This window comes from Myotis brandtii, unplaced genomic scaffold (genome assembly GCF_000412655.1).
Source record: "Myotis brandtii unplaced genomic scaffold, ASM41265v1 scaffold247, whole genome shotgun sequence".
Classification (NCBI taxonomy): Eukaryota; Metazoa; Chordata; class Mammalia; order Chiroptera; family Vespertilionidae; genus Myotis; species Myotis brandtii.
Window position 1 is genome coordinate 1,207,322 of NW_005359352.1, and position 11,758 is coordinate 1,219,079.

At 57.7% G+C, this 11,758-nt stretch overlaps 1 protein-coding gene across 1 annotated transcript in view; it reads right to left on the reverse strand.

The window, feature by feature from the left end:
* Positions 1–11,758, reverse strand: part of ASAP2 (ArfGAP with SH3 domain, ankyrin repeat and PH domain 2) — a 77,511-nt gene that overhangs the window by 61,288 nt on the left and 4,465 nt on the right. The window lies entirely within an intron of this gene.

Genomic DNA, 11,758 nt, shown 5'->3' on the forward strand with positions numbered 1-11,758 from the left:
AATAGACACTCTTGTGTATTTCACATTCAGCAAACCTTTACCCACCAGCCACCAGCGGCAGCAGCTGCGCACTCAGCGTGCCCTGCGTGGAGGTGTGCACACGCGACGTGCTCGGTGACGCGGCTCGGAGGTTTAACACAGCTCCGCATCCACGCAGGAGACAGGAGAGGCTGCCTTCCCACCCAGGGAACCCACAGGAGGCCGGCGGGTCACTCTGAGCTGTGCCGGGAGGGGGGCCGCAGGGTCCGTGGGATAGGGACACTGACCACAGGGCTCCTGCACGGACGAAGTGACGCCCTCAGGGCAGAGCCTGGCCATCTCCGGGCACGGCAGACACTTGCTAACAGTAACGATTGCTCATCCTGAGTTTTGACCATAAAACGTTGCAGCGCCTCTCGCCTATAACAGAGCGCCCGCCGCAGACACGGGCTCTGGGCTCCAGTCCCCGGGGTCACCTCCCAAACCCACACTCAGCAGCATCGTAAGTCCTGGTTCTAACGCAACGACTTTATATAAATTGATTGATTGATTTCAGAGAGGAAGGGAGAGGGAGAGAGAGAGAAACATCAATGATGAGAGAGAATCATGGATCGGCTGCCTCCTGCACGCCCCACACTGGGGATGGAGCCCACAACCCGGGCCTGTGCCCTGACCAGGAATCGAACCTGACCTCCTGGTTCACAGGTCGACGCTCAACCATTGATCCCTAAACAGGCCGAAGAAGGTGACCTTGCATCTGTTCAGGTGCATGTACAGCTGAGAAGAAACGGGAGAGAAGCCCAAATGCCTGACCTGGGGACAACCCCGCCAACGACAGGGCCCCCGACGGGCTGAACTCTGACGACAGCGAGGAGGTTCCACTCGCGAGAACGGCAGGCGGAGGGAGAACAGGCTGTGACTGTGAAGGGTGCCATGTTGTCAGGAGCCTCCGGGCTCACAGAGTCTGAGGCCCCCAGTACCACCGCCCGCCCTGGACCCCGGCCCTGCACATGGCAGCGGTGACCGCCCGAGACACGGAAGCAGATGACAGGGAACTGCGGCTCCTGAAGTTGCCCGCCCTGGTGTTGGGGGGCGGGGAGGGGGGAGCTTCTGGGAGGTCTGGGGGAGCTGACAATGGGGTGAACGCACCAGCAGCACGGAAGGCCCCCCGAGTGCCCGCCCTGGTGCCCTCTTCCCGGGGGAGACGCAGGGCAGGGCGCCTGCCTGGGTCCCCAGATGCCTCCTGGCTCTGCCCCGGGACCGAGTGAGGAGCTCAGACGCAAGCTCAGAGGCGCCGTCTCAGGGGAATCCTCACAAACAAACAGGGACCTTGTGGCAGAAGGTGCACCCTCGTCACCGTCACAGAAGGAATTGGGAGGAGGAGGGGCGGCCCCACGCTGGGCTGGACCCGGAAGCCCTGGGGGGGCGGGGTAGGAGCAGCGGAGGCTGGGAAGGTGACCTTCGGCCGGGAGTGAGGTCAGCCTCCCGCGCGGTCCCAGGCCCAGAAGACAATGGGGGAGAAGCAGGCGCTTTCCCCAGCGAACAGGACCGAGCCACGCGAATCCACCATGTGACGCACACGGGGAGAGGAGACGTGAGAGAGCAGCTCTCTCTCTCTTTCTTCCTTTTTAAATATATTTTTATTGATTTCAGAGAGAGGCTCACCCACGGAGCCGCCGGCCAGGCTCCTGCCTTCTCCAACCGAGTGCGGGTGTGATCCCGCCTCGACACTCGGGTCACCGGGAGCCCGAAGGCTACCTCGCTTGTGACGCCCAGGACGGTCAGCGTGGGACACAGAGCCCTGGCCACCACGCGGAGCCCGCTCTGCCGGCTTCTGTCCCCTCAGCCGCCAGCCGCCCCTCCTTCCCATCGGCCCCCACTTGACCGCGGGGCCTGGACTCCAGGGCCGCCGAGCGAGCTCCTCTGCTGACCTCGGCTCCTGGAGGGGGTCCAGGCGGCGAGTGGCTGAAAGTCCGACCTCGGATAAGTGGGCACGATTATGCCCAAGAGCCCGGACACGTCGCCCCGAGGCTATCAGAGGTTATCAGAGTGTGTGGAGGGAGCGGGGACTGTGGCCAAACAGGGACAGTGCCCCGGGTCCGCGACTTGAGCGCAAGTGGAGAGGAAGGAGGAGACGAGACGGCGACAGGAACTGGGAGCGTGTGCAGGAGTAACGGGGGCGGCTCCCACCCACTGACCAGCCACCCTGCCTGGCCCTGGCCCTGGGCCTGGGCCCTCTGAACAGTTTCCTTGACTTGGGGACAGTATCCTCCCCACATTTCAGATGAGGATGCTGAGACCTGAGGGCGCTTGGGAGATAGGAGACACGAGCCAGGAATCCGCACGGGTGGGACTCGAACCCTGGAACATAGGCGCCAGTGCCCATCCATGTTCCTCCTACCCAGCCTCACGGCCTCAGACACCTTGTAACAGGCGCACCAGCAAGTCCACAGATGCACTCAGAGCAAAAGCAAGGTCCACCCGGCCGGCGTGGCTCAGGGGCTGAGCGTCAACCTATGAACCAGGAGGTCACGGTTCGATTCCCGGTCAGGACACATGCCTGGGTTGCGGGCTCGATCCCCAGTGTGGTCCGTGCAGGAGGCAGCCGATCGATGATTCTCTCTCATCACTGAGGTTTCTATCTCTCCCTCTCCTTCTCCCCTCCTCTCTGAAATCAATAAAAATATATTTAAAAAACAAAAACCAGGTCCAAGGCCAACGTCCTGTTGGGCAGGTGAGCAGCTGGCACTGACCACCTGGCGCCGGTGGGGCCCGAGCTCGGGGAGACTCCCCGGGCCCCCGGGGATCTGGCACCGCCCCCAGACGGCATCCCCTTGGCAACGGGCAAGTCGGCCTTTTTAATGAGGAGCAGAGAGTTCACCCTCATCGAGGTTTCCAGCTGCTCCCTCCCCAGTGCCAAGTCCAGGCAGCCGGCGCCCTGGAAGCTCACGGGCAGGCCAGCTGCTGCCAGGCAGCCCCGTCCCCGACGACCAGGCGCTCGGCGTGGGCAGATCCGGGCTCCGTGTGCTCACCGTCAGGCCGAGCGCCTGGAATCTCTATTTTAAAAAATATATTTTTACTGATTTCAGAGAGGAAGGGAGAGGGAGAGAGAGAGATGGAGACATCAATGAGGAGAGAGAATCATGGACCGCTGCCTCCTACTGGGGATCAAGCCCCAAACCTGGGCATGTGCCCTGCCCGGGAAATGAACCGTGACCTCCTGATTCGTAGGTCAACGCTCAACCCCTGAGCCACGCCGGCTGGGCTGGAATCTCTGTTAATAACAACAGCGTGATGATTATACACCCTGTTATTATTATTACTGGATCCTGCACCTGCTGCCAACTGTAGGAGTCACTGACCAGGCAGCATTGCACTGGCTCCTCCTGACCCTCCTGAGAGCAGGAGGCAGAGTAACCGGGGCCAGGCTACCAGCAGCCGGTCGCAGGTCACACCTGGTCGCAGCTCACACGCGGCCCAGGCTGTGCCGTTCAGCCGGCAGGGGCCCTAAGTGCCGGCTGCGTGCCCGTGACGTGCGTGCCCACCTGCCGCGTGCCCAGCAGCAGCATGTTCCTGTGGGAAGCACCGAACCCATGCCGGTCTCCCCCGAGGCCGACAAAGGACCCCCTCACACTTTCCCTTCCTCTCACCACACACCCGATGACAATACATAACCCATTAAATCCATCTCCCACGCCCGGCCGGCCTGGCTCAGGGGTTGAGTGTCGACCTATGAACCAGGGGGTAAGGGTTCCATTACCGGTCAGGGAACATGCCCGGGTTATGGGCTCGATCCCCAGTGTGGGGCGTGCAGGAGGCAGCCGATCCATGATTCTCTCTCACAATTGATGTTTCTCTCTCTCTCCCTCTCCCTTCCTCTCTGAAATCAATAAAAAATATATGTATTTTTAAAATCCACCTCCTGCTCGATCCATAAGCACTAAGGGGTGCCCGGCCGAGTGTTCGGGGCACAGTCATGAAGCATCGTCTACCCTGTGGCACCGCCTGGGGGACCCTGTTAGTGCTTCTGTCCCCGAACCACGCACACGTCGGAGCCCCTGAGGCAGAAGAGCTGCCCCCTCCCGCCAGGGGAACTTCGAGGAGCCGGAGGAGCCGGAGCCACAGCCCGTCCTGAGAAGGGCTCTCTGCACCCCCCCCCCCAGAAAGCACAGCCTTGACTGCAGGGTTTCACACCCTCCCTGCCTGTGTAGATCAACGCTCACTTGCTCCTCCAAAATCAAGCATCTGCGCTTACCCCTAGCGTAACCCAGGCTTGTTAAGGGGCTCTGCGTGTGAAGCCTGAATATAATCAAAGATCTGTACTGACGAATTTATACAAAAGAAATGTTTCCAGCCCTTGCCGGTGTGGTTCAGTGGCTAGAGCACCGGCCTTTGGAATGAAGGGTCCCGGGTTCAGTTCCGGTCAAGGGCACGCACCTCGGTTGCAGGCTCAACCCACATGAACATTTCTCTCTCTCTGTCTCTCCCCGCCCCTTTCCCCAAAAAAACAATGGAAAAATATTCTCGGGCGAGGATCAACCACAACAAAAAAGGAAGCGGAAGAAATGCTCCCACCATTTCCCAAAAGGAAGCTTCAGATCCACGCGTCACGTAACAAACCCACATGCACCACCTTCTCGTTTGGGGGAACGAACTTTGCTGGCTCTTTCTGCCACACGCCTTCCTGGAGGTCCGGCGTGAGAGGTTCTCAGCAGCCAGCCTGAGGAAGAGGAGTCAGCGTGTGGTCCTCCGACACAGCGATCCGGGACAGGCGCCTCCTGCCCGAATTAGTCCAGGTCCAAACGAAACCGCGCCCGCCTCTCCCAGCGGAAACGCTGCCTCCTCTCCAGCCCCTACTTGCCTGCACCATGCGGCCAGTCTAGCTTTCGTTCTCCCAGCGAACTAGATCGAGAAAGCACTTTAATTAAATTCATCTGCACGACATCCACTCAGCAGATGCCTTTAAACAAAACATTTAACAGTTCCTTCTCTGGGTCAGTCACATTTTCCATCCGAGTCCCCGCACCAGCTGTGATCATGCTCTGCGAGCAACAATGCGCATCGTAAAGAACTGCTCGAGGCTTTGCTAAGGCCGGACGGTCCTGTTCTTACCCAGCGACCGGCTCGCCTTTGTTCATCCTACGCCTTCTCTCCACCAGCACCCGCGGCGTCCGTCATTCAGCGGAGGCTAAAGCAAAGCGAGCAGAGGAGGCTGCTCGGGCAACTCCGGAGCAAAATGTGTTTCTATGTCACTGGGCCTCCTCGGTTACACACACGCCGCACACGCCGCACACGCCGGAGCTGATGTTCGCCACGTCTCACACCTGATGGTCTGAACGCGGGTCCGTCTCACCTGACAGTCATCACAGACTCAAAAGCTGCATCCGCGCCCGGCTGGTGCGACTCAATGGTTGAGAGTCGACCTATGAACCAGGAGGTCGCGGTTCGATTCCCGGTCAGGGCACAAGCCGGGGTTTCGGGCTCGATCCCCAGTGGGGGGCGTGCAGGAGGCAGCCACGATTCTCTCTCATTGTGGATGTTTCTATCTCTCTCCCTCTCCCTTTCTCTCAGATCAATAAAAATATATATTTTTTAAAAAGCTGCGTCTCCAACATCATGCTGCTCCAGAGGGGGCAGTTCTCACCCGTAAAGGAAGGAAGAAAAGAAGGAAAAGCTAGCCAACTGGTGTAGCTCAGCTGGGTGAGTGCTGACCTCAACCGACTGAGGTCACAGTTCGATTCCCCGTCAGCGCATGTGCCGGGTTGTGGGCTCGATCCCCAGTGGGGGGCGTGCAGGAGGCAGCTGGTCCATGATTCTCTCTCATTGTGGATGTTTCTATCTCTCTCCCTCTCCCTCTCCCTTCCTCTCTCTCTCTCTCTCAAAAAAAAAATCAATAAAAACGTTAACTTAAAAAAAAAAAGTTGGAGCCAAAAAGAGAGAGAGAAGAGGGATAAAATGGGGACCAGCGGAGTCTCTCCTGGCGTCAGATCCCCTCCTGCCGACAGCAATCCCGCCCCCAGCTCTTCTCCCCAAAGGCTCCAGAAAGAAGCCACACTCATCTGACCCAGGATCCGGCCCAAGACGCTCGTTCCGGGTGAGGCGCTGACCGTTCCCGGGGCAGCACCCGAACCTCCGGGGGTGCGTCCGTCCGCCCAGAAGGAAGGGTGGGCAGCAGCAGACGGCCCAGCTGCCGGACGGCCTCCGTGCATTTGCTCAGCAAACATTACTCAGCACGGCGATGTGGGGCTCCGGGCTCCGGGCTCGGCGCCAGAGAGCCTCAGCCAGAGACGGAACCTGCCGGCCCCACCGCCCGGCCTGGGCCAGATCAGATCCTATCTGCAAACCACCAGGGCACGCTCCGGGGATGGGGGCCAACGCCACGCCCATCAGCTACGGTCTGGCTGGGAAAATAAAGCTTCATTCCAGCACAGCACCCACCGCTGGCCTCACTTCCGAGACCAGAAAAACACACACACACACACACCCAGCAGCTGTGAAATATACATCGCACCCTCCCCTTCTTTTTCCCAGGAAGAAACAGGGCTGAGAGCCCGGTTGGCGTGGCTCAGTGGTTGAGCATCCACCTATGAACCAGGAAGTCAGGGTTCGATTCCCAGTCAGGCACACGCCCGGGTTGCGGGCTCCATCCCCAGTGTGGGCTGTGCAGGAGGCAGCCGATCCATGATTCTCTCTCATTATTGATGTTTATCTCTCTCTCCCTTTCTCTCTGAAATCAATAAAAATATATAAAAAATTAAAATAAAATAAACAGGGCTAAGAAAGGTTCACCAACTTGCCCAGAAACACAGAGACACCAAATAGTGAGGTCAGGTTTGAAATTCACGTGTGTCCATCCAGTAACAAGATCCGCAGCCTGTCTCAGATGCTCCCCTAGACGCTTGGTCGGCAAACTGCGGCTCGAGAGCCACATGTGGCTCTTTGGCCCCTTGAGTGTGGCTCTTCCTAAGCCTTAGGAGTACCCTAATTAAGTTAATAACAATGCACCTACCTATATAGTTTACGTTTAAAAAATGTGGCTCTCAAAAGAAATTTCAATTGTTGTACTGTTGATATTTGGCTCTGTTGACTAATGAGTTTGCCGACCACTGCCCTAGACATTCAACGTATTAGGGCCCTAATGATGCCACAGGGAGCCCTCTCTGCCACCGGCCCTCAGCCTCTCTTTTGCCTGATGAATTCATCCGTTGAGATCAAAATGTCACTCCTTCTTTGCTCCTCCCTTTCCTTGACTTGGCGGAGTGTCTGGCATGAAGCAGGTGCTTCCTAACTGCGGGCTGAGCTGGAAACACACAGGTCCACAGCGGGAAAAGGACGGTCCTTTGTCTGTCTGCTGAGGCAGGAGCAGTCCCTTAATCCGATTCCGTGTGCGTGTGTGTGCCGGCCCTCAGGCCACTGTGTTCGGGGAACTCAGCCACAGCTCAGCCAGCACAGCGGCCACGGGGCCCCGGCTCACCAGAAAACCTTCCCCCGGACACTGTCCAGCAAGTGGAGATGTGATGTTTTCCATCACAGCAGTTCAAGCGGAACCTGTGACGTCACTGCTTGATATTAGAAAACACCTTCGTGGCCCTAACCGGTTTGGCTCAGTGGATAGAGCGTCGGCCTGCGGATTCAAGGGTCCCAGGTTCGATTCCGGCCAAGGGCATGTACCTTGGTTGCGGGCATGTCCCCAGTAGGGGGTGTGCAGGAGGCGGCTGATCGATGTTTCTAACTCTCTATCCCTCTCCCTTCCTCTCTGTAAAAAATCAATAAAATATATTAAAAAAAATAAAACCACCTTCGTGGACACAGGCTGCACTGAGAAACAAGACTGCAGTCTCAACAGGTAGACGTGGGAGCGAACGCTGTTGGGCTGGGCGTGCACTGCTGTGCTCGTCCTGGGAGAGGGGGCTGGGAAGCCCGCACCAGCTGTGATCATGCTCTGCGAGCAACAATGCGCATCGTAAAGAACTGCTCGAGGCTTTGCTAAGGCCGGACGGTCCTGTTCTTACCCAGCGACCGGCTCGCCTTTGTTCATCCTACGCCTTCTCTCCACCAGCACCCGCGGCGTCCGTCATTCAGCGGAGGCTAAAGCAAAGCGAGCAGAGGAGGCTGCTCGGGCAACTCCGGAGCAAAATGTGTTTCTATGTCACTGGGCCTCCTCGGTTACACACACGCCGCACACGCCGCACACGCCGGAGCTGATGTTCGCCACGTCTCACACCTGATGGTCTGAACGCGGGTCCGTCTCACCTGACAGTCATCACAGACTCAAAAGCTGCATCCGCGCCCGGCTGGTGCGACTCAATGGTTGAGAGTCGACCTATGAACCAGGAGGTCGCGGTTCGATTCCCGGTCAGGGCACAAGCCGGGGTTTCGGGCTCGATCCCCAGTGGGGGGCGTGCAGGAGGCAGCCACGATTCTCTCTCATTGTGGATGTTTCTATCTCTCTCCCTCTCCCTCTCCCTTCCTCTCTCTCTCTCTCTCAAAAAAAAAATCAATAAAAACATTAACTTAAAAAAAAAAAAGTTGGAGCCAAAAAGAGAGAGAGAAGAGGGATAAAATGGGGACCAGCGGAGTCTCTCCTGGCGTCAGATCCCCTCCTGCCGACAGCAATCCCGCCCCCAGCTCTTCTCCCCAAAGGCTCCAGAAAGAAGCCACACTCATCTGACCCAGGATCCGGCCCAAGACGCTCGTTCCGGGTGAGGCGCTGACCGTTCCCGGGGCAGCACCCGAACCTCCGGGGGTGCGTCCGTCCGCCCAGAAGGAAGGGTGGGCAGCAGCAGACGGCCCAGCTGCCGGACGGCCTCCGTGCATTTGCTCAGCAAACATTACTCAGCACGGCGATGTGGGGCTCCGGGCTCCGGGCTCAGCGCCAGAGAGCCTCAGCCAGAGACGGAACCTGCCGGCCCCACCGCCCGGCCTGGGCCAGATCAGATCCTATCTGCAAACCACCAGGGCACGCTCCGGGGATGGGGGCCAACGCCACGCCCATCAGCTACGGTCTGGCTGGGAAAATAAAGCTTCATTCCAGCACAGCACCCACCGCTGGCCTCACTTCCGAGACCAGAAAAACACACACACACACACACCCAGCAGCTGTGAAATATACATCGCACCCTCCCCTTCTTTTTCCCAGGAAGAAACAGGGCTGAGAGCCCGGTTGGCGTGGCTCAGTGGTTGAGCATCCACCTATGAACCAGGAAGTCAGGGTTCGATTCCCAGTCAGGCACACGCCCGGGTTGCGGGCTCCATCCCCAGTGTGGGCTGTGCAGGAGGCAGCCGATCCATGATTCTCTCTCATTATTGATGTTTATCTCTCTCTCCCTTTCTCTCTGAAATCAATAAAAATATATAAAAAATTAAAATAAAATAAACAGGGCTAAGAAAGGTTCACCAACTTGCCCAGAAACACAGAGACACCAAATAGTGAGGTCAGGTTTGAAATTCACGTGTGTCCATCCAGTAACAAGATCCGCAGCCTGTCTCAGATGCTCCCCTAGACGCTTGGTCGGCAAACTGCGGCTCGAGAGCCACATGTGGCTCTTTGGCCCCTTGAGTGTGGCTCTTCCTAAGCCTTAGGAGTACCCTAATTAAGTTAATAACAAGGCACCTACCTATATAGTTTACGTTTAAAAAATGTGGCTCTCAAAAGAAATTTCAATTGTTGTACTGTTGATATTTGGCTCTGTTGACTAATGAGTTTGCCGACCACTGCCCTAGACATTCAACGTATTAGGGCCCTAATGATGCCACAGGGAGCCCTCTCTGCCACCGGCCCTCAGCCTCTCTTTTGCCTGATGAATTCATCCGTTGAGATCAAAATGTCACTCCTTCTTTGCTCCTCCCTTTCCTTGACTTGGCGGAGTGTCTGGCATGAAGCAGGTGCTTCCTAACTGCGGGCTGAGCTGGAAACACACAGGTCCACAGCGGGAAAAGGACGGTCCTTTGTCTGTCTGCTGAGGCAGGAGCAGTCCCTTAATCCGATTCCGTGTGCGTGTGTGTGCCGGCCCTCAGGCCACTGTGTTCGGGGAACTCAGCCACAGCTCAGCCAGCACAGCGGCCACGGGGCCCCGGCTCACCAGAAAACCTTCCCCCGGACACTGTCCAGCAAGTGGAGATGTGATGTTTTCCATCACAGCAGTTCAAGCGGAACCTGTGACGTCACTGCTTGATATTAGAAAACACCTTCGTGGCCCTAACCGGTTTGGCTCAGTGGATAGAGCGTCGGCCTGCGGATTCAAGGGTCCCAGGTTCGATTCCGGCCAAGGGCATGTACCTTGGTTGCGGGCATGTCCCCAGTAGGGGGTGTGCAGGAGGCGGCTGATCGATGTTTCTAACTCTCTATCCCTCTCCCTTCCTCTCTGTAAAAAATCAATAAAATATATTAAAAAAAATAAAACCACCTTCGTGGACACAGGCTGCACTGAGAAACAAGACTGCAGTCTCAACAGGTAGACGTGGGAGCGAACGCTGTTGGGCTGGGCGTGCACTGCTGTGCTCGTCCTGGGAGAGGGGGCTGGGAAGACGCACGATGAACATCCCGTCTACGTGGTTCTAGGGAACTGTCCGGTGTTTCATCCCGGCTGCATTCCTTCACGTACACCAGCCCCGGAGGTGGCAGCAGAGGGAAAGGACTCCCCGTGGGAACGGAAGCCCCGGACTCACACCGAGCCCTGCTCTCAGCGGCATGTGGCCCGGATGGTGACGTCAACCCACCCGTATCTTCTGTAGGACACGAGGGCGCTGCCTACGGCGATGTTGCTGCCAGCTCGATGGGCTGGAAGGGCTGGCATGTAATGGTGCTCAGTTAACGGCAGGTGGCGTGGAATTCCCTTCCCTTCCCCCGCGTCCTCATTGGTAAAATGAAGGGAATGTGCCTACACAGCTGGGCTGTTAGAGACCTAAGAGGTCGTACTGGGCTCGTGTCTGGCATGTACTAGAGGCCGCAGGGTTTGCTGGCCCCGTCCCCCGCACACACGCCGTCACGCTACTCAAAATACAATGAAATGCCGGCCGGTGTGGCTCAGGGGTGGAGTGTTGACCTGTGAACCAGGAGGTCGTGGTTCAATTCCAGTCGAGGGCACATGCCCAGGTTGTGGGCTTGATCCCCAGTAGGGGGCGTGCAGGAGGCAGCAAATCAATGGTTCTCTCTCATCATTGGTGTTTCTATCTCTTTCTCCCTCTTCCTTTCTCTCTGAAATTAATAAAAATATTTTTAAAAAAAATACAACGAAGTGGCCCCGAGGCCAGCAGGGTTCTATGCACACGGATCAGACGCAGAAGCAACGCTTCACGCCCAGTGACCGCTGTCCGCTCCGAGTGGACGGCAGAACCAGGGCGTGCAGGCGGCGCTCCTCAAACCCCAGCAGAGGGCACGACATCTGTGCGCCCTGCGCCCACCCCACAGGGCGGCGCAGCATCAGAAACGCAACGTCACTCCCCGCGTCAACGAGCCCAGAGGAAAGCCACGCGGGGTCGCGTCCATCGACACAGAAAAGCATCTGACAACATCGAACCGCCCCTTCGTGATGGAAGCGCTCGCAGCCTGGAGCGGCGAGGCATCTGATAAAGGCAGGCACGTCACCTGTGCTGGCCCGGAGGTCAGAGGTCAGAGGTCAGCACCGGCAGGGACGCCCACCTGGCGGCCAAGAGAGCAAGGACAGGAGGGAGGGGCACACGGACCGGAAGGAAGAAGGAGCCGCGAGTCACAGATGACAGGACCGTCTACGCAGAAATCACTAAGGAATTTACCCAAAAAAAAAGCTACCAGCCGCCC